This window comes from Bufo gargarizans, chromosome 2 (assembly GCF_014858855.1).
Source record: "Bufo gargarizans isolate SCDJY-AF-19 chromosome 2, ASM1485885v1, whole genome shotgun sequence".
In the NCBI taxonomy this organism is placed as follows: Eukaryota; Metazoa; Chordata; class Amphibia; order Anura; family Bufonidae; genus Bufo; species Bufo gargarizans.
Genome location: NC_058081.1, coordinates 501,322,725 through 501,345,929, shown reverse-complemented (window position 1 = coordinate 501,345,929; position 23,205 = coordinate 501,322,725). Strand labels below are relative to the sequence as shown.

Here is a 23,205-nt window from a genome sequence, read left to right as displayed (position 1 = left end):
ACAGATCCCCCATAATAGTGTCGCCCACAGATCCCCCATAATAGTGTCGCCCACAGATCCCCCATAATAGTGTCGCCCACAGATCCCCCATAATAGTGTCGCCCACAATTTGTTTTAATATGGCCTTTGAACATAATTTTTCAAGTAAGATCATATAAACCTCTGTTTTGTAATTTTGTCGTTTTTCCCGATTAATCGATTAATCGAAGAAATTAATCGGCAACTAATCGATTATTCAAATAATCGTTAGCTGCAGCCCTAAATGTTAGATTACACAAGATGACAATACATATACACCTGACATGTTGTAGCAGGGAAACAGAGTTTAGTAACATACTCTGGGATGTTATACACCCATATACTGTTCAGAGAAGTCTGTCCAGGAGAGGTCTTAATGGAAGAACTGTGGCCAAAAAGCCCTACCTTCCACGTGGAAACAAAGCCAAGCAACTCAGCTATGCATGGAAATATAGGAATTGGGTGCAGAAGAATGGCAGCAGGTGCTCTGGACCGACGACGCAAAGTTTGATATATCTAGCCGAAGGGCTGCAGAGCGGTATAATAATGAGTCAACAGTGAAGCATGGTGGAACTTTCCTGCAAGTTTGGCGCAGCTTTCAGCAAATGGAGTTGGGGATTTGGTCAGGATTAATGGTGCCCTCAGTCCTGAGAAATTCAAGCAGATAATTATCCATCATGCAATACGATCAGGGAGGAGTCTCATTTGCTCCATATTTATTCTGCAGCAGAACAAGAACCCCCAAACATAAAGCCAATGTCATTAAGAACTATCCTCAGCATAAAGAAGAACACGGAGTCCTGGAAGTGATGCTATGGCCCCCACAGAGCCCTGATCTCAACATCATCAAATCTGTCTGGAAATACATGAAGAGACAGAAGGATATGAGCAAGCCTACATCCACAGAAGATCTGTGGTTAGTTCTCCAAGATGTTTGGAACAACCTCCCTGCTGAGTTTCTTCAAATTCTGTGTGCAAGTCTACCTAGAAGAACTGATGTTGTTTTGAAGGCAAAGGATGGCCACAGCAAATATTGATTGGATTTAGATTTCTCTTTTGTTCATTCATTTTGCATTTTGTTAATTTATAAAAATAAACTATTAACACTATTTTTGGAAAGCATTCTTACCTTGCTGCATATTTTCCATATCTACCTAGTACTGTGTGTGTTTATCTCTATTGAAAGTTGTTGAAAGGATTGTTTGTGTTTTTTCTATTTTTTTTATTTTTTATTTACTAAATTGCCGGGATCATGGTAAAATGCACCCACATCCTGCGGCTGCAACCAGTGGTGTATTATATGGTTGCAGAAGTGATGTTCTGCATACTGCTGCAGCCAATCACTGGCCTCAGAGGCATATAGTATGAGACCGCTGTGTACAGTGATTTTCTACAGCACTATATTGAATGTCACCGCTGCAGCCAAGCAATAGATATGTAGCTGTGGCCTAGGGAAGATAACAGAGCGGCTGCACTATATCAGAGCAGATGCCAGAACAGAAGCTAACTTTTTATATTATGTTACCAAACTCCCGACACTTTATTTTGGAAGTCTGACAAAAAAAAGTGTGATCATACTGGCTATTAAGGCTGATGGAATAATTGCTTACATTCAGGGGTACTCCTGACCCTCACTATAAGGGTTCATGCACAGGAATGTATTTTCTTTGCGGACCATATGTGGAACCATTCATTTCAATGGGTACGCAAAAAAACTGAAGTTACTCTGTGTGCATTCCGTATGTCCGTTCCGCAAAAAAAAATAGAACATGTCCTATTATTGTCTGCTTTACAGACAAGGATAGGACTGTTCTATTAGAGGCCAGCTGTTCCGTTCCGCAAAATACTGAATGCACACAGATGTCATTTTTTCTGATCCGTTTTTTTGCCAACCACAAAATACATACGGTCGTGTGCATGAGCCCTAACACTTTTTTTTGACTGCCAGGTGAAGTGTTGTCATACAGGTATAGACATTTTATGGATCCAAATCACCATCCACATCAGTGTTTACACACATAGCTGCCACTATACAGTGCAGTCAGGGTGAGAACATAGATCTGAGGGCAGAAACAGTTACTGTGCATTCATCATCCCTGTGATAATGAGGACAGGTGTGAATACAGACTTAGGCCTCTTGCACACAACCGCATGCCCTCCGAGACATACGGTACGTGAGCGGGCCATATGTCCCGGAGCGGCATTCATCATGCGCACAGGAGCACACAGCATCATAGATTACAATGATGCTGTGGACGTCGGGCCGCCCGCAGGACTATTGTCCCGCACTCATAAGATCATATAAGTGCGGGACAATAGCCCCGCGGGCGGCCCGACGTGCACAGCATCATTGGAATCTATGATGCTGTGTTCTCCCGTGCACACGATCAATGCCGCTCCGAGACATATGGCCCGCTCATGGACCGTATGTCTCGGAGGGCATACGGTTGTTTGCAAGAGGCCTTATGCTTTCCTTTTTTACATTCAGGGGGCTGAAATCAGGTCCTGCTCACACAGCTGCAGTTTGCTAAAGTGTGCCAGTGGGAGCTACACGGCAATGTACAAATCTGTCACCTGTCCTAGCCCCCAACTCCTGGTTGTAAGACCAAGTTCACATAACCATTTAGCTTTACATTACAGTCAGGAGACCAGAAAAAAAGCATCCATTATTTTGAGCATCAGTTTGCGTCACTTCCATCAGAGATCAGTTAGTTCAAGTACATGATTTTTTTCTGTTGTCAAAAATAACAGATTTCTGACGGACCAGGTCCCAGTGTTTAGGAATACCCAGTGGTATGTTGTGGCCCTAATAATATGTGTCACTGTGCACCTACCTGGATGCTGTCACTACCTGGGGTTAGACTCCGTAGCAACAAAGGATTTGTAGTTGGTGGAGTAAGTAGAGTCCAGATTTGGTAAAGTTCAACGGTTTTTACTTGATTTAACTTGCAATAAACTTGTTTCATCCAAACAATATGGGATTTAAGGGTAAACTGGCAGGCAAACTTGACTACTTTGCTTTCCTTCTCTGCTGTGCTAATCTCTGGCTTCAGTCTGGTTCCTATCAGCTTCAATTACTGTTTCTTATGAGAGTGGGGTATCCTGTGACCTGTTTTGCTGAGTAGGGGGTCTTTGGCTCCGTTTTGCCTCTTAGAGGTACCAAATCCTTTTAAATATATATCAGGAGTGGGCTGCTCTCTGAGCTACATTCCTAAAACTCCTACAGCAGTGAGGAGAAACACTCCCTCACCACACCATGTTGCTTCACTCTCTCGACTCCACTCTCAACTCTACTACAGCTTCCTGTAACCCTCCTCTTGGTAGGAAGCAAGACTCTCCCACTTCTTCCACAAAGGGGGAGAATGGAATGGTAAGTTCCATTCTATCTAAAGATACTCTCTTCCAGATACACTGCCACCTGCTGGACAACCAGGCACAGTGCATGTAATAACAGTTGCCTAACAATATTATAAAGGCACAGCATCAGAGAACCTGGAATTAAGTACACAGTTGACATTCTTGGCTAGCCATTAGAGACAGTAGCTAGGTGTAGGAATGGTAGTGTCCCCTCTGGGGTACTACAAATGGAAAGCTAAACGGTGATGTGAACTTGGCTAGAACTGTCATTTGAAAATGGTTAAGGAATGAAGCATATACTAGAGTAATTGATACAGCGGTTAACCTGTATTTATCTAAGACTAGAGACTTTTTTTATGCCTCATGTACACGACTGTATTTTTTGCGGATTGGATGCAGACCCATTCATTTCAATGTGGAACACAAAAAATACGGACATCATCGTATGCTGTCTACATCTGTATGTCAGCGTTTCTGTTCTGCAAAACAATAGAACATATCCATTTTAAATAGCTATTTTTTATAACGGGGCCCACGGAAATAGCAGGATGCACATGGCCGGTATCCGTGTTTTGTGGATCTGCGGTTAGTGAATTTCAAAATACATGTGGCTGTGTGCATCAGGCCTTGGTCCTAATCTATTGAATTTCCTAATGAGGAATATTTCAGAAGCAAGGAGGGATTTTAGTCCAACCAAGGTAGGGATTGTCCAACGAAGAGAAGGACTCTTGGAAAGTCTGTTACGCTACTGGTCCCTCAGGACAACACTTCATGGTCTGACTACTGTTTAAAGAAGTGATGTCCTATGGGCATTCTTTAGATTTAGGCCACCGTCTACATCAGGGGAACCTATTTGCTGCTGAGGGCCATTTGGATATTTGTAACATCGTTCGGGGGCCATATAAAATTCTCAACGTAAAAATTTGACTGCTATATTTGGTCAAACATATAAGTGACTTAGCGGTAAGGTACAGAAATTGCGCTTGAATTTAAAAAAAATCTAGAGCGCTGTATTTTTGCATCACAAAATGGCGTCTTCATTATATATATTATATATAGTACAGGCGCCATTTTGACCACACAACAGTCTAATTTTTAAGTTCAGAATGTTATTTATTTAGTTCTTTGTTTGGCATTAATGGCAGCCAAGCTAAACCCGGGGAGGGGAGGGGGTCTGGAGAGGGATTCACCCAGCTTTCACTCTGCCACTGTCCCTGCCTCTTCCTTTGCAACTGTCCCTGCCTTTGTCCCTTTCTCAGTCTCAGATCTGCCCCCCCCCCCCCGACTTCCATCAGCCTCCTATCAAACCCCCCAGACTACATAAGACTCCTTTCAGACCTCTCAGCCTCAGATCAGACCCACATCAGACCTCTCAGCCTCAGATCACACCCCCATAAGACCATCCCTAGCCTCAGATGGGCCCCAGTCAGACACTCCAGCATCAGATCACACCCCCATCAGACCATCCCTCGCCTCAGATCGGCCCCAGTCAGACACCCCAGCCTAAAATCAGACCCACCAGCCTTAGAACAGACACCCATCAGACCCCCCCCCAGCCTCAGAACAGACCTCCATAACACCCCCAGCCTCAGAACAGACCCCCAGCCTCAGATCAGACCCTCCCTAGCCTCAGATCAGACCCTCATCAGACCTCCCAGCCTCAGATCATACCCACATCAGACCCTCCCTAGCCTCAGATCAGCCCTTATCAGACCCCCCAGCCTCAGATTATACTCCCATCAGACCTACCAGCGTAAGATCAGACCCCCATCAGACCCCCCGGCCTCAGATTAGACCATCCCCAGCCTTTGATCAGATCCCCAGCCTTAGATCACACCCCCATCAGACACTCCTTAGCCTCAGATCAGCCCCATCAGACCTTCCCTAGCCTCAGATCAGCCCCTATTAGATCCCCCAGCCTCAGATCAGAGGCCCGTCAGACCTCCCAGCCTTTAGATCAGACCCCCCCCAGCCTCAGATCAGACTATCCCCAGCCTTAGATCACACCCCCATAAGACCTCCCAGCCTCAGATCACACCCCCATCAGACACTCCCTAGCCTCAGATCAGCCCCCTTCAGACCTTCCCTAGCCTCAGGTCAGACTCCCATCAGATCTCCCAGGCTCAGATTAGATCCTCATCAGACCCTCCCCAGCCTCAGATCAGCCCCCATTAGACCCCTTAGTCTCAGATCAGACCCCTCCCAGCATCATATCAGACCCCATCAGATCCCCCAGCCTTAGATCAGACACCCAGCCTCAAATCAAAGCTTCTCCACCCTCAATTAGCCTCACATCAGCCCCGATCAGACCCCCCAGCATCCAATCAGACCTCAGATCAGACGATAAAAAAAACACCAAAAAAACACTTGGCAGATTCACTTACCCTCCCTGGTCTTCTTCCTACCACGCTGTACTCTGACCTGACACAGAGTCAGGTCATAGTTTCCATCTATTCTTCGGACGCTGTATGTGTCAGGACAGCCAGTGCAATGCTGTTCTCACCAACCTTGCCTCCCACATGTTAATAACCGCTTTCATAATGGAAGCGGTCTTTAGCATTTTCAATATATGTTCTGGCAGGGGGCCGGGGGCCACATGAATTAATCCCGGGGACCTTATGCGGTCCGCAGGCCAGAGGTTCCCCACTCCTGGTCTACATCAATGTTCACACATATAGAGTTTAGGAAGGTACAAGGGGTCATCATTGATGGTAGGTATGTGTCACCGAGGTTCCTGGCCTCGGTGAAGTAAGAGCCGGTATTTTCATGTGTCAGCGGCAGCTAATGCTGATTGACACTTTTGCTATTAAGTATGGCTGTAAATAGCTGATCCGGGACGGGTCTTATTGGGAGTAGTCAAAGTGTTGGGTGGGTGACTACTCCCCATGTTCCAGGCCGGGTTTTGACAGCACCTGGCTATCCTTAAAAAGGCAGCTGGGCTTAGCAGCAGTGAATGCCCTATGTGTTGTGATCTGAGCCCTGTGCTGGGCTGAAAAGCTGAGACCCATGTGTTGGGAGAGCAGGCCACCTAAAGCCTGCATTTAGACTGCTGGAGGCAGATCCTCCGACAAGGTGACGTTTTTTGTTATGCATGAACTTTCTACTCGGTGTGAACAAACACCAACCCTGCAAAGAGTTTTTTTTTGTTTGACCTTATGTGTGAATAAACACGGACATTTGAATTACGAACTTGTACTTTGCCTCTGCAACACGCCAGACCTGCAGGGTATGACGAAGTGAGGTCACAGTTATGGGCAATCGAGGGTACTCACTATATTTGCGGAACCCTGGGCAGGCGCGTGGCAGTGAAGGAGAGGTAGACACAGTTCCTCTGGGGCACGCTCTGTAGATAGGGACCAGGCCTGATGGTAGTTGAGGTGCCCTGGATGTTATAGGTATTTTGTGTGCCTGGGGCAAGGTCCCTGTGGTATTCGTGACGCCAGTGCCTTTGGCCGGTGGCACGCCGGTTGGTGGTTGGAATGATGAAGGTACACAAGTATGCAGTGAACCAAACATAAACTTTACTGAACAATCCAACTTTGTACAGCAGGGAGTAGTACAGTCTCTGTATTATTACAGTTCCACAAGAAGGGGCTTATTCACAATATGGCAGGCAATAGTCATGCAAGTTACACTGAGGGTAAATTCCACAAGCACTCAGCAGCAGGTTGTACTTTGACACTGTCCTTTCTAGAACTCCTACTCTGGCTTGATATCTCCCAAGGCCCGGATGCCTAAAAGGGTGGCTTATATCCTTGGTTATCTCCTTCCTCAGGTATTATACTACTTGCAATGGTTTCTAAGTTCCTCTGCCTATCAGGGGCACTTGGCTTACCCTGGGACGCCTCCTCCCATCAGGTGGATACTGTCGGTTTCTCCCAGGAGGTTGAATCCTGCAACTGGGGTATCTCTTCAGAGCTAACTTAGGCTCTCTTGTTCTTCAGGCAAGCTGGAGCTTCTCAACAGCCTCCTGGACATCACTAGCAGCCAGGGCTATCCAGCTGCATGTCAGGAGCAGGCTTCTTAACCTGTGTCTTCTCAGACTCCTGGCTCTGCACTACCTCTCCCTGTCTGGGCCTGGACATTTATACTAGGGGCTCCCTATCTCCCTCTAGTGTCTGGGATGTCTAACTACACCCAACTAGGCCTGCTGCTGCATTAGACAGGGGTACATTGCATATAACAACACATTAAAACATACATTAAATGCAGAATTAAATATGACATTTCTGTTCCTTGTGAGTAGGAGTAACTGCGCACACCAATTGACCCTTGTGTAGTGCCCACCCATACCTAGTGGGACACTACATACCCCCACGCTATAACGTTGCCCGTCCTCGGCGCAACATGGAGGGTCCCTGCACAGCTGGATACTGCACCTGTAATGAGGACAATAAAGCAAAGCAGGAAAACACATCTACATTTGCAAAATATACATTATATGTATACATATATTAGGCAGTTCCACTGGAATAGGAGCAAGTAATGGTGAAAAGGGGCGTCGTTCTCTTCTCTCAGGATAAAACAATGGGAACAGGGGCGCTGACCTGGCACAGCGTAACATAAATACCAGGATAGTCCATATAATACTTTTAAGTGCAAATTGTCCATGATAGAACAGTTGTAGTCCATGGAAAATGTAAAACATTAAATAACAGCTCTTGGAGGCTCAAAGCATTTAAAATGAGTCCGTACCCAGGTTCTTTTCTTTTCGTTCATTCCACAGCTAAGTAGAGATATAAGACCTTTAGAAATCATAGCAAGAATCACAGAGGCTCGCACGGGGTGGAGTCCATCTCTGGGCACAATACTTTAAAACAGTAGCAAAATCTCAGAGGCTCATGTGCATTTGAGTCTATCCCTGGGCCCAATTCTTTAAATTCCAGTTGCATAATAAAATAGCAGCACATAAAATAGTCCACATTATTTAAATGGCATACACATCAAAGTAGTGCTGTAATACCCTTAATCAACCTGAAAAGGGGGTTAAAGGGTTAAAGGTGCAACTTATGGAAACAGGCACAACTGGGTTTTCACTCTGAGAAAGCAGGCAGGAGGTCCTGTAAACAAGATGGCCTTGCTGCACGTGGTATTTCAGTGGCTCACCGCCTCCACTGAGCCGTGGGTAACTGGCAGCAGCAACAGAGGGCCAAAACAACGAAGGACTCCTGTCCTGAAGGGTTAACTCTTCTTTAGGATCCCTTGGCAAATAAAGCAAACATCAAGGGCCTAGCAGGCCAATTCACAGGGGCATGTCATATTCACTTTGCATTTCAGTGGTGCTCCCTGGCTCCATTTGTATATTGGGCCTGTACTGAGGTTCAATCGATGGATGTGCCCACAACACAGTATTGGGGGGCAACTGTAACATAAACGGACCCCTAATAGGTATAGGCCCCATAGGCCTAGGGGTAATCACAGTCGCTGACCTCACCGGAGCAGGCATAACAAATGTGGGCTGCTGCACTGGCCTGGGTACCGCTGCTGCAAGCGGTCCGGTGGGTTCTGGAACGACTGGCTCTGTGCGCCGGTGCACAGCGTAAGAGGATCCCACCGCAGGTGCCGGTACTAAGGAGGGACGATTGACAGGGACAGGTACTCTCACCTTAGACCCGGAGACGTCCGAGTCCTTACGTTGTAGGCCAGGTGGAGTCCGGATCCTGGCGGAGGCAGTCTGGCGTAGCTCCCGCAGTTTCAGCTCCAGCCGCACGATCTGGTCGTCCAGGCTTTCGGAGTCGGGATCGCTGGTCTCCGCTGTCGTTGTCGGCACTTGGGCGGTGGGTGGTTCGTCCTGCGCAGCCGCTGCAGGCTCAGGTGAGGCGTCCGCTTTCCTCCCTCTGCGGATATTCTCCAGGGCAGCTCTGAATCTCTCTGCATCCTGAAGCTCACGGACAGTTTTCTCCCTGCGAGGCAACTCAGGTGAGGGCCATGGGCTAACCCTCTTCTCTACCACTGTCGGCTGCCAGAACACATTTGGGCCAATGAAAGAGCCCCGTTCTTGGAAGGCGTGATGGGCCGGTCCTGGAGAGCATTCAGATTCACGCTCGCAGCCAGGGTTGTCCTCCGGAGAGCGCACAGACTCACGCTCGCAGCCAGAGTAGTCCTCATCAAAGTCCCAGTCCTCTGTCTTCTTCTTAGGACGGGACACGGCAGTGGCGTAGGGGCCTCGCAGGCCCTCAGCAGGGGTAAATTCAACCTCCTCTCCCTCGCGGAGGTTGTGTAGACGTTCTGGGAGGTAACTCCGCTTGACGGACCTCCTGTTGACATATAAGTCTCGTCCAGTCAGGTAGTCTTTTATGAAACCGAAGCCTCGGTCCTTGTCAAAGGCCACAACCAACCCCCTTCTCCTTTCCAGGCGGGGTTGTGTGTCGGTGTGGCACTCGTGAACGGTCTTTGCCAGTTCTTCATAGTATATCTTGGTTTTGGTTGTCTTCTTTATGGCGGCCTCCCGGATCTCTGCCATCAATGCGGACCACTTGAACGAGGGCTGGAAGAAGTCTCTCCAGGAGCCGTAATAGGTCTCCGGTTGCGTCCTCTGTGGCGGGCAGGCGGGTCTCTCCGGTCCCGGAGAGTAGGCCGGTGGAGCGTCCTCTTGCTCAACACCAGTCACATTCATGTTTAATAAGTCAGGTGCGGACATATCAGCAGAAAAGTCCTCACTCCTCAACATGCTCGATCCTTCTCTGGAGAGCGACAGGGTGGCGCCAATAAGTTCAGACAGATCCTCCCATTGCACTGGGAGGCCGCCCCCCAGGTACTCCAGTATGGGGGAGGCGGAGTCCATCACAGCAGACATGCAAATGTCCAGACAGGGCGGTGGCGCCAGCATACAGCCTTCCCGCACTTTTAGCAGAAGGCGCCAATTTTTACCGCCAATTTAAGATGAAGATGACGCAGCAAACAATTTCAAGCAAGCTCAGCGGCCATCTTTGAGCAAAATAGCTGTCTATTCATTGACAGCAAGCGGTGGCTTAAACAAGTAGAAAACAGTCCATACAATGCTATTTTCACACCGCAATCAGTACAGTTCACTTTGGCCCAGCAATTTTCAATAAAACAATTGGGGCATGTCACTTTAAGATAATCTTCAGCACACAGTTTTTAAATCCGCTATGGCGCAGGAATATTCGGATCCTGTTCGTGACGCCAATTTATGCAACACGCCAGACCTGCAGGGTATGACGAAGTGAGGTCACAGTTATGGGCAATCGAGGGTACTCACTATATTTGCGGAACCCTGGGCAGGCGCGTGGCAGTGAAGGAGAGGTAGACACAGTTCCTCTGGGGCACGCTCTGTAGATAGGGACCAGGCCTGATGGTAGTTGAGGTGCCCTGGATGTTATAGGTATTTTGTGTGCCTGGGGCAAGGTCCCTGTGGTATTCGTGACGCCAGTGCCTTTGGCCGGTGGCACGCCGGTTGGTGGTTGGAATGATGAAGGTACACAAGTATGCAGTGAACCAAACAGTAAACTTTACTGGACAATCCAACTTTGTACAGCAGGTGTAGCACAGTCTCTGTATTATTACAGTTCCACAAAAGGGGCTTATTCACAAGTATGGCAGGCAATAATCATGCAAGTTACACTGAGGGTAAATTCCACAAGCACTCAGCAGCAGGTTGTACTTTGACACTGTCCTTTCTAGAACTCCTACTCTGGCTTGATATCTCCCAAGGCCCGGATGCCTAAAAGGGTGGCTTATATCCTTGGTTATCTCCTTCCTCAGGTATTATACTACTTGCAATGGTTTCTAAGTTCCTCTGCCTATCAGGGGCACTTGGCTTACCCTGGGACGCCTCCTCCCATCAGGTGGATACTGTCGGTTTCTCCCAGGAGGTTGAATCCTGCAACTGGGGTATCTCTTCAGAGCTAACTTAGGCTCTCTTGTTCCTCAGGCAAGCTGGAGTTTCTCAACAGCCTCCTGGACATCACTAGCAGCCTGGGCTATCCAGCTGCATGTCAGGAGCAGGCTTCTTAACCTGTGTCTTCTCAGACTCCTGGCTCTGCACTAACTCTCCCTGTCTGGGCCTGGACATTTATACTAGGGGCTCCCTATCTCCCTCTAGTGTCTGGGATGTCTAACTACACCCAACTAGGCCTGCTGCTGCATTAGACAGGGGTACATTGCATATAACAACACATTAAAACATACATTAAATACAGAATTAAATATGACATTTCTGTTCCTTGTGAGTAAGAGTAATGCGCACACCAATTGACCCTTGTGTAGTGCCCACCCATACCTAGTGGGACACTACACCTCTGTAATGCACCTGCTTATCCCAACTACCAGAGCGAATCCCCACAAGAGACATAATTGCATTTACAGTGAAAAGATGTTAACATTAATGAGTACGCTCAAAGCCACCGTGATGACGCACAGACAGGAAGCGTTTTTCATGAGAACCTTTCAGTGCAGTGCAAAACATACTCCACAAATATTTGTCCAGATAATCTGTTACAGTGTATCAGTGCAGCTGAAATATATCAGTCTGGCGTCTATACTGCTTTACAAATCGAGAACTGTCTGGACTGGATGCGGCTATAACAAACTCTCATCCCTGAGAAGTATTAAAGGAGTATTCACATCGCTAGGATTTGCCCCCATTGTCTGATACACCAAAAGCAGAGCCCTAAAAGTGGTGGAGGGCGCACTGCGCATGCACAGTCACCCTCCATTCATTTCTATGGGGCCACTAAAAATGGCCAAGCTATTTTCGGAGGCCCCATAGAAGTTAATGGGAGCGGTGGCCGTGCAAGCACCATGCACTTTCATTCACTTCTATGGGGAGAGTGCTTGCTGTTGGCCGGACCCTGGGAAACCCAGGGTCCTCCAGCCACCACTTTCCCAGCTCCGTTCTCGATATAGGTGCGGGTCCCAGCGGTGGGACACGCACCTATCAGACAATGGAGACATATCCTAGCGATATTCCCCCATTGTCTAAGTTGGGAATGCCACTTTAAGTCTACATGGGGCTTTGAATTGAAACAAGAATGTTCTAATTAACTGACAGCGAGGAAAGGTCTTGAAAACCATGAGGAACTGATGCACAAAGTGTATTAGAAAGTTGTCAAAATTACCCAATGATTAAGCTTTATTTGCATTCAATGGAAGATCCGACTTACTATCCCGCTATCGTACATCAGACTTTAAACCTACAGTGCCATAATCCAGACAGCAATAATATATGGTGAGCAGCCTTTGCTCAGTCAGCGCTAAACGAGCCCAGAACAACGGTCACGCTTTTCTGAGCAGGTTCTTCAGCAGCGAGCGCCACTTGACGACTGAACACATAAAACTCTTATGAAAGTTGTATTGCCCTCCACCCCCCTGCAGCAATACACGACTTAATTGCTTTGTCGCATGTACAAATCTCAGCTGGGGCACTACTTTCCCTGCACGCTGCCAGTGCTGGGCGCATAATGAAATCTCTCTATTGGTGACGGTAGAAGTCATTAATCAACACTTGTGATAACAGTTTAATAGAGTCGTGTTCATCCCCTGTACTCATTATTCATAGTGACTGGCAAGGTACAAGCAACAGTGCAGTAGCGCTGCTGCGGGACTTTATGCACAATTACATGGCAATTCATGTATTTGTTTCCATGTCACACAGACACCAGCCGTGACTGTAGTTTTGATTAACAATGAAAATCTCTCATCTATTTTGGTCAAGGGGAAGAAAGAATGGAGCAAATGTTAAATGGCGGATTGGGTGTTGAGGTTCTTAAAGGGGAAGTCCATTTAAAGGGGTTGTGCCACGAAAAATATTCTACAGTTTTCAAACCAGCACCTGGACCTGAATACTTTTGTAATTGCATGTAATTAAAAGTTTTGTATAGTCACTGAGTTATTCAATAAAATGTATCTGTATAGCGCCACCTGCTGTTTGTTCTTTTTTTTTTTTTTGTCCGTCTCACTGAGCCGATCGAACTTGCTCAGTTTAAATCTTCAACTGCCCCCAGCCATATGTTCTGTTAGAAGCCGTGTCAGTTACAGGGAGAGAGCTGCAGCAGAAAGGACACTTCCCCTGAGCTTCCAGGGTGAAGATAATCTAGCAGAGCAATTGGAGCAGTGAATGAGGAGATCTCTGGATCCATGTGAGGTACAGGGCTGGTTCTAGCTGTATTAGAAAGGTATTGTCCTGTACTATATAATGTCTGATTTTCATTTTTTTACATTATTTATGGCATAACCCTTTTAAATGGAATCTAATGACCTATTTCTAATTTCTATCTTATATCATTTTTACTGTGTCCATTGACCCATCACAAAATGGCTGCCACTTATCTATTTGTTGCTTTATACACTGGGGCAGGATCAGTAGGCATCTCATTATCATCAAAAGCTGGGTAACAGTGTCAGGTAACATCTTTGTTATGGAGCTGGAGGCAGACAGAATGGATTTACAATAAGTGATAAAGAGCGCTTCGCTCCTCCTCCCTCCCTCTACACTAGTACATATGACACAGAGCATGCCCACTACTCTCGACTATTAAAGTCAATATTCTGACTTACTTTTGAAAGGGTGGCTACTGTAATGAAACCTCTGGCGATGCTGCTGCCACTGCTTAGAGGAGATAAAAGCAATAATTACATAGTAAAAGATATACATCCAAGCAATGGATGGGGAAGGAACGGGATGAAGCGTTCCGTCCCGGCAATCACTTCCTCGCTTGCTGAGGAGACTGCTGCAGCGATCTTCTCAGCAACATGGGGAGGAGTGATCACTGTGCATTGCTCGGCCCCATGCTGTACTGTGGTATGCCGGCGGCAATCGTAACTAGACAGTGCGATCTGCCGCCGGCAAATCCTGATCTTTCAGCAAATGGCGGCATTATTACACTGCAAGATGATTGCTAACGACCGTTACCACGAACGCCCCTTACAGATCATCGGGCAGAAAATCTGCCCGTCTAATATACCCTTAACACACTTGTAGATAGGCTGGCGCTGCACAGATATCTGCCACGTTATGAAGGGTACATTCACCTGTATACTAGTGCCCGATTCTCCTCACAGTTGTAGATGGTGCTTAGCGGATCACAGCTGTAATATAGGTAAGGCCAAACCTTATGTGGAGGGAATGGTTAATCCCGCTACGTGTACTGACCTTGCCTCAATAAAGAAGAATTTTCTTGGCAACGGCCTTTCTTTTAAGAAAGTACAAGAATGCTACACATTTCCATTAAAGTTTTTAAAGTTCACCCGGCGGATTTTTATGATGGAAAATCCTGTTGCAGTTTTTCAGTCTGAATGTGGAAGACGCGACTGCGGCTTTAGGCTACATGCACATGAACGTTAGGGCTTCGTACCCGTGCTGAGGACTGCAATTTGCACGGGCACAGACCGTGGGGCAGCCGCATGTGGATCGCGGACCCATTCACTTGAATGGGGTCCGCGATCCGCCTCCGACAGTCCGCACCGCAAAAAAGTAGTGCATGCGCTACTTTTTTGCGGTGCGGTGGCACTCCGTAGTGCTTCCGTGGGGTTCTGATCCGTGCCTTCATTACGCATCTCCGTGATTGCGGACCCATTCAAATGAATCCGTCATGCAGAATGCACACAGCCAGTGCCAGTGTATTGCGGCTTTGGAGTATAATACAAGATATAACTAAATGATTTTCCTATTTCATGACGTAAAGTCATAGTTTTATTAAAGACACGGAGGCGAGTATTGCTATCTCCTTCTTTACTTTCCACCAATAGCAGCAAAGAAGAAATTTACATAATCATAACAGTAAAGGACCCTCCCCTGATAGATCCTATAATAAGCAGTGTCCTCTTCATCAACTTCCTCTTTCTTGACAACCGCGACACCAACTGCAACCGCAACATGAACCGGAACTGGAACCGGAACTGGAACCGGAACTGGACCCGAGAACTGCAACCAACGGGATCCACGAACAGCAGAATCAAGCCAACCGGGCTAACACCTCAGGAAACCTGGAACCACGGAACAGACCACACACCGTGGAGAATTCAGCCTGAAACAGAGCAAACAATATAGCCAGTGTAAGAAACGGGTCAGGTAATGAACGAAAACGACCCTGGAAACGGAAGCACACAGCCAGGTCGGTGAAAAAGCATAGGACAATAAATAATACATGATATACATCAAATATATAGAAATATCAACTAAAGACAATGTAAACAGTCCAACAATAACACCCCACAAAAAAGGGCGGGCAGAAGAGATATCCAGGGCGGGCAATACTCGCCTCCGTGTCTTTAATAAAACTATGACTTTACGTCATGAAATAGGAAAATCATTTAGTTTTACATCAAGACACGGAGGCTCATATTGCAAGTTCAAAGTTGACCAATAATGGATGAGAACACATGAGGAGGCGGCCGGAAATAAAATTCCCGAAATGTGGAGGCCCTAGACCAATCCGCCAAACGCAAAATGTCCTCCAACCGAGCCCCCGAAACCGCCAGGGCAGTGGCAGCCGCGCCCCTGGCCGAATGAGCGGTAAAGACCGTTGTATCAATCCCAGCCAGGGACATGAGCCACTTCAGCCATCGCGCCAAAGTGGGGCTGGACACAGGGCCAAACGGATGGCGAATAGAAAGGAACAACTGTGGAACGGCCACAGAACGGTGAGCACGAGTGCGCAACTCATATTCACGCAAGCAAGCCACCGGACATAGCGCCGGGGAAGACGGGAAACAGGGATAAGAGACAGACCGAATATTGGTCTTGGTGCGCCGCGTAATGTTAAAGGTGACGCCCTCAGGAGAAAAGGACCGAGCATCATGGTCCAGAGCCCTGACGTCAGAAACCCGCTTACAGGAAATAAGGCAAAAGAGGGTCACCAACTTGGCCGAAAGCTGACGGAGGGAAAGAGACGCGTTCTCCGGCCACGCCGTGAGGAAAGAGAGGACCAGAGAAACATCCCAAGTGGTAGTGAAGCGCGGCCGAGGAGGCCGAGCCAAACGAGATCCACGCAGCAAGCGCGACACCAAAGGGTGCTGGCCCGCCGGAACACCCTCAAAACCCAGGTGGGTGGAAGAAATTGCCGAACGGAACAGATTAATGGTCCGATACGCCTTTCCCGCCTCAAAAAGAGACGTAAGGAACTGCAATAAATGGGTCACAGGCGCCGAAACGGGATCAAGGTTCCGTTCCACGCACCAGTTAACCCAAGATCGCCAAGCTGCCCGGTAAGATTTTCGGGTGCCGGGAGCCCAAGCGTTATCCAGGAGGCGTCTAGTCGCCTCCGAAACTCCCAAGACCTCTCCGGGAGACCCGAGATCCGGCACGCCAGAAGCTGAAGGGATCCGTCGACCAGTAGGGGGTGGGGCACGCCCAGAGGGCCCTGGAGGAGATCCGTCCGACCCGGGAGGAGGAGAGGTACATCCACCAGGAGTTCCAGGAGCATCGGGTACCAGGCCTGAGTCCCCCAGAAGGGGACCACCACTACCAACTCCGCCATCTGACGGCGAGTCTGAAGCAGCATCCTCGGGATCATGGCAAAGGGTGGAAACGCATAGTGCAGAGCCGAAGTCCAGTCCTGGAGAAACGCATCCACCGCCTCCGCTTCCGGATCCGGGCGCCAGCTGAAGAACCTGGGAAGGTGGGTATTGAGCCGCGACGCAAAGAGGTCTACGGTGCAAGGGCCCCAGATGGCCGAAATCGAGCAGAACGTCTCCGGAGCGAGCCTCCAGTCGCTGCCGTCCGTGAAGTACCGGGAACTCCAATCCGCTCTGTAGTTGTGAAGACCCGGGAGATATTCCGCCTGCACCATGAGGTCCCTGGAGAGACAGTAGGACCAGAATTCCTTCGCGAGGCGAGCCAAAGTAGCCGACTGAGTGCCGCCCAGGTGATTGACATAGCGGACCGCCGACACATTGTCCATGCGCAAACGGATACACGCATGGGCCATGCCATTGGAGAAACTCCGGATTGCGAACGAGCCCGCCAGAAGCTCCAACGCGTTGATGTGAAGACGGCTCTCTTCCTCTGACCATCGACCACCCGTGGAAATGCCTTGGCAGTGGGCACCCCAGCCCTTGAGACTCGCGTCTGATTCTACCACGAAATCCGGTTGGAAACCGAAGATCGCTCTGCCGTTCCACGCCTCCAAGTTCTCTATCCACCACCGGAGCTCCTCCCGCGCCTCCTGATCCATGACCACCAGATCCGCAAAGGTGGCACCGGCCCGAAGATGGGCGATCTTCAGTCGTTGTAGAGCCCGATAGTAGAGAGGCGCCGGGAACACAGCTTGGATCGAAGATGCCAACAGGCCAATGATGCGGGCCAGATGGCGCAGCGACAGGGAGGTAGCCGCGAGAGCGTGTCTCAACTCCTTGCGGATCGCCCGCAATTTCGCCATCGGGAGGCTGAGGGACTCCGAAACCGAGTCCACTGTAAAGCCCAGGAACTCCATCTGACGAGATGGCGTGAGGATCGACTTCTCGGGGTTCAGCAGGAAACCCAGGTCTGTCAAGAGTTGTGAGGTCCACTGAAGGTGTTGCAGCAGCGTCGACTGACATTGATGCATAACGAGGATGTCGTCCAGATAGACGATTAGACGCACACCCCGACACCGCAGCCAGGCCATGACCGGACGCAACAGTTTGGTAAAGCACCAAGGCGCTGACGACAGGCCGAACGGGAGGCACGTGAAACGCCACACTTCGTCCCCCCAACGGAAACGCAGGAGGTCTCTGGATGCCGCGGCAATCGGGACCGTCAGGTACGCATCCTTGAGGTCCAATTTTACCATCCAGTCCCCTGGAACTAATAAGTCCCGCAGGAGGTGGATCCCCTCCATTTTGAAATGGCGATATCGCACCACAGAGTTCAGGGTGCGGAGATTTATCACAGGACGCAGCTGGCCGCCCTTTTTCTGGACCAGAAATATGCTGCTGAGGACACCCCCGGAGGTAGGGGGAGCCCTCTCTATCGCCCTCTTTTGGAAAAGGGACCGGAGCTCGATGTCTACGAGTTCCCTGTGTGGTTGGGCCAGACCCAGTGGCGGGGGAGGAAGGATGAGCCCTGGGGAGCCTGTGAGCTCTATGTGAAACCCCCTCACCGTAGCCAGTACCCATGGGTCTGACGTAACCGTGGACCAAACATGGGAAAAATGACGGAGTCTGCCCCCGACACAAGAATCCAAAGAAATCCCCACTGGGGATAGACTTACCAAAGGATTTGCGAGGGTTCTGGTTTCCTCGAAACGACCTTGATCGCCATTGGCCGCCTCTGGCCGGGAAAAATGGAGGAGGAGGGCTTCTCTGCTCCTGGAAGGGTCGTCCTTGTGAATAGGAGCCTCTGCCCGAACTGCGGGCATGGAATGCTGAACGGCCGGACAGACGGCCCCTACCACTGCCGGCCCTGGTGGAGACCCGACCCCGGAACACCCTACGCATGGAGGATTGGGCCTTGTCCAGCGCCGTAAATGCCCCCACATATCTACCGAGGTCCTTGATAAAGGAGTCCCCGAAAAGTAGACCATTAGCGTCCTTTCCTGCCTCGGTAAGAGCCAGATTAGCCAGTTTCGGGTCGATCTTAAAAAGTATGGCCTTGCGCCGTTCAATGGCCAGGGATGAGTTAGAGCTGCCCGCGATGCAGATGGCTCTCTGTATCCACCCGGAAAGCTCCTCCGGGTCTATTGGAGAGCCGTCAATTCTGGCCGATTCGGCCATTTCAAAAATTTTGGCCAGAGGACCAAAGATGTCTAGGAGCTTGTCCTGGCAACTCCTAAGCGCTGAATCTAACCCTTTACGGGGATTCCAGCCGGTTTTGGCCAGGAACTGGGTCATCTTCGGATCCACCGAAGGCGTCTCACAGACCTTGCTAGGTACTAAGGGTCTGGGACATTCGGACCTAAGTTTACTGCGCGCCTCCTTACTGAGAGGACGACGCACCCAGTGCTCCAGATAGGTGCTCACGTGGGCCGTTGGCAGCCATTCTGATGACCTGGGGTGGTGAAGGGCATCAGGGTCAAACAAGGGGTTGCCCGAGGGATCCACCAGGGAAGGAGCCGCACTAGGGGCGGTGGCGGCAGGAGCCGCAGACCCAGAGGTGGAAGGCACGGGGTCAGTAGTGCCAGGGATGTCATAATCCATCTCCTCCCCAGAGTGGCCGCTCGCCTCCGCGTTAGCCTCCGCATCAGAATCCAACTCTGATTCAATATCACTGAGTAGTGCTCTAGCACTTTTCCATGTACGCGCCCTTTCTGCCTGGCGCGGCAAGGCTCTTTTGCGCGATCTATGCGCGCTATCAATGGTGGCTGAGATCACACCGGTCTGTCTCTCCTGTACATGGGGAGTTTCACCAGCGGCAGGCTGCGGATGAGTCACAGGCGTCAGACTAGAAGGGCCAGGAGCATGGGCAGATAAGGCCTGGGCAATTGTTTGGGAAATCATGGATGACATGGATCCCATGGCCTCAATGATTGCGCTGGATACGGAGCGCTGTAATTCTAGGGCCTGCATGCTTGTATCAGACCTTCCAGGGTCCCCAGATGGTGGTGGGGTAGGCCCGGATGGGGATCGGTCAGAAGACATATTAGAGGCCTAAGGTGATACCAATAATAACAATAGGGCACCCTGTGAAGCTAAGGGGAACTTAATTAGGGCAAGGGGAAAACTAACCAACCAAAACTACTAGACGAGGGGTTAGTCACCCCAGGAGCCGCAGAGAGAAGGAAGCGCTGCCGTCCGGTGCCGAAGCGAAGCCGAAATCCCGCGAGAGTACGCGCAGGGTATCCACAAAATGGCCGCCGAGATCTCGCGAGATCTCGCGGCCGCGGGAAAGCAAATCGGGACGTGCGCCGGAGCGACGCGATGCCGTGGAGCGCAGCGAGAGGTAAGGGGGACAATACCAGGGCCTGGGAACGCTACCGGACGCAGGACCCGGCCACAGGCAAAGCGGAGCAACAATGGGGGGAAGCGCCAGTCACGAAATCACAGCCGGAGGAACCGGCACCCCACGATAGGGGAGAAATAAAGGATGGGTAGAAAGGAGGGGGGGGGGACCCCCCAAGGAGGTAAAGAGGGCCCAGAAGAAACCAACAGGATACAAAGGCCCCAAGACTATAAAATAAGGACAGGGGATAAGAATCCCAATAAGCAAAAATGCATACAATATGGAACCCTGAGCGAACTAAAGCTCAGAAAATCAATCCTATAACCACAGCAAACAAGTAAAAAGCCTATAGCAAAATAGAGGTTACTTATCTTGGTGGAGCAGCAAAGAAAGAGGAAGTTGATGAAGAGGACACTGCTTATTATAGGATCTATCAGGGGAGGGTCCTTTACTGTTATGATTATGTAAATTTCTTCTTTGCTGCTATTGGTGGAAAGTAAAGAAGGAGATAGCAATATGAGCCTCCGTGTCTTGATGTAAAACTCAGGATCAGTATAGGATAAGTAATGCAATGTATGTACACAGTGACTCCACCAGCAGAATAGTGATGATGTAACTCAGGATTAGTACAGGAAAAGTAATGTCATTTATGTACACAGTGACTCCACCAGCAGAATAGTGATGATGTAACTCAGGAACAGTAAAGGATAAGTAATGCAATGTATGTACACAGTGACTCCACCAGCAGAATAGTGATGAGGTAACTCAGGATTAGTACAGGATAAGTAATGTCATGTATGTACTCAGTGACTCCACCAGCAGAATAGTGATGAGGTAACTCAGGATCAGTACAGGATAAGTAATGTCATGTATGTACTCAGTGACTCCACCAGCAGAATAGTGATGATGTAACTCAGGATCAGTACAGGATAAATAATGCAATGTATGTACACAGTGACTCCACCAGCAGAATAGTGATGATGTAACTCAGGATCAGTACAGGATAAGTAATGTCATGTATGTACACAGTGACTCCACCAGCAGAATAGTGATGATGTAACTCAGGATCAGTACAGGATAAGTAATGTCATGTATGTACTCAGTGACTCCACCAGCAGAATAGTGATGATGTAACTCAGGATCAGTACAGGATAAATAATGCAATGTATGTACACAGTGACTCCACCAGCAGAATAGTGATGATGTAACTCAGGATCAGTACATGATAAGTAATGTCATGTATGTACACAGTGACTCCACCAGCAGAATAGTGATGATGTAACTCAGGATCAGTACAGGATAAGTAATGTCATGTATGTACACAGTGACTCCACCAGCAGAATAGTGATGATGTAACTCAGGATCAGTACAGGATAAGGCTACTTTCACACTAGCGTTCGATCGGATCCGTTCTGAACGGATCCGATCATAATAATGCAGACGGAGGCTCCGTTCAGAACGGATCCGTCTGCATTATTTTAGCATATAACAGCTAAGTGTGAAAATAGCCTCGTACGGATCCGTCCAGACTTTCAATGTAAAGTCAATGGGGGACGGATCCGCCTGAAGATTGAGCCATATTGTGGCATCTTCAAACGGATCCGTCCCCATTGACTTACATTGTAAGTCTGGACGGATCCGCACGCCTCCGCACGGCCAGGCGGACACCCGAACGCTGCAAGCAGCGTTCAGCTGTCCGCCTGTCCGTGCGGAGGCGAGCGGAGCGGAGGCTGAACGCCGCCAGACTGATGCAGTCTGAGCGGATCCGCTCCATTCAGACTGCATCAGGGCTGGACGGCTGCGTTCGGGTCCGCTCGTGAGCCCCTTCAAACGGAACTCACGAGCGGACCGACGAACGCTAGTGTGAAAGTAGCCTTAGTAATGTCATGTATGTACACAGTGACTCCACCAGCAGAATAGTGATGATGTAACTCAGGAACAGTAAAGGATAAGTAATGCAATGTATGTACACAGTGACTCCAGCAGCAGAATAACGATGATGTAACTCAGGATCAGTACAGGATAAGTAATGTCATGTATGTACACAGTGACTCCACCAGCAGAATAGCGATGATGTAACTCAGGATCAGTACAGGATAAGTAATGTCATGTATGTACACAGTGACTCCACCAGGAGAATAGTAATGATGTAACTCAGGAACAGTAAAGGATAAGTAATGCAATGTATGTACTCAGTGACTCCACCAGCAGAATAGCGATGATGTAACTCAGGATCAGTACAGGATAAGTAATGTCATGTATGTACACAGTGACTCCACCAGGAGAATAGTAATGATGTAACTCAGGAACAGTAAAGGATAAGTAATGCAATGTATGTACTCAGTGACTCCACCAGCAGAATAGCGATAAATGTAACTCAGGATCAGTACAGGATAAGTAATGTCATGTATGTACACAGTGACTGCTTAAATTTGTACCCCTTAGCCCAGGAATTACAAAACTACAGAATTAGGCTACATGCACATGACTGATGTGTGTTTTGCGGTCCGTGTGCATCTGTGTGCATTCCGCAATTTGCGGGAACAGCACGAACGGCTATTGATATAACTGCCTATTCTTGTCCGCAAAACGGACAAGCATAGGACAGGTTATATTTTTTTTTGCGGGGCCACGTAACGGAGCAACGGATACGGACAGGCCACGGAGTGCTGTCCGCATCTTTTGCGGCCCCATTGAAGTAAATGGGTCCACATCTGAGCTGCAAAAACTGCGGCTCCGGTGCGGACCAAAACAACGGTCGTGTACATGAGGCCTTACACATACTGCTGGATATACTACTACTTTTATCCTGCACTTTAGTAAAGAAATACTTCTTTATTTATTACCACTAGCATGGTTACTGACTCCATTACCATGAACCTGCATCCTCCCCCCCTGCAGTGCATCCTGCCAAAACACCTAACACCAAGGGTACCTTAAGGCAGGAACCCTAACACACACACGGGGTGTGCCCTGAGGGAAGAAAGGGTGCGCCCTCCTATCACTGTACT

The 23,205-nt window shown here is 49.0% G+C and overlaps 1 protein-coding gene across 5 annotated transcripts in view; it reads left to right on the top strand.

Moving 5' to 3' along the window:
- The window catches only part of DGKI (diacylglycerol kinase iota), a 249,688-nt gene that overhangs the window by 123,492 nt on the left and 102,991 nt on the right, over nucleotides 1–23,205 (top strand). The gene's annotated exons all lie outside the window — the stretch shown is intronic.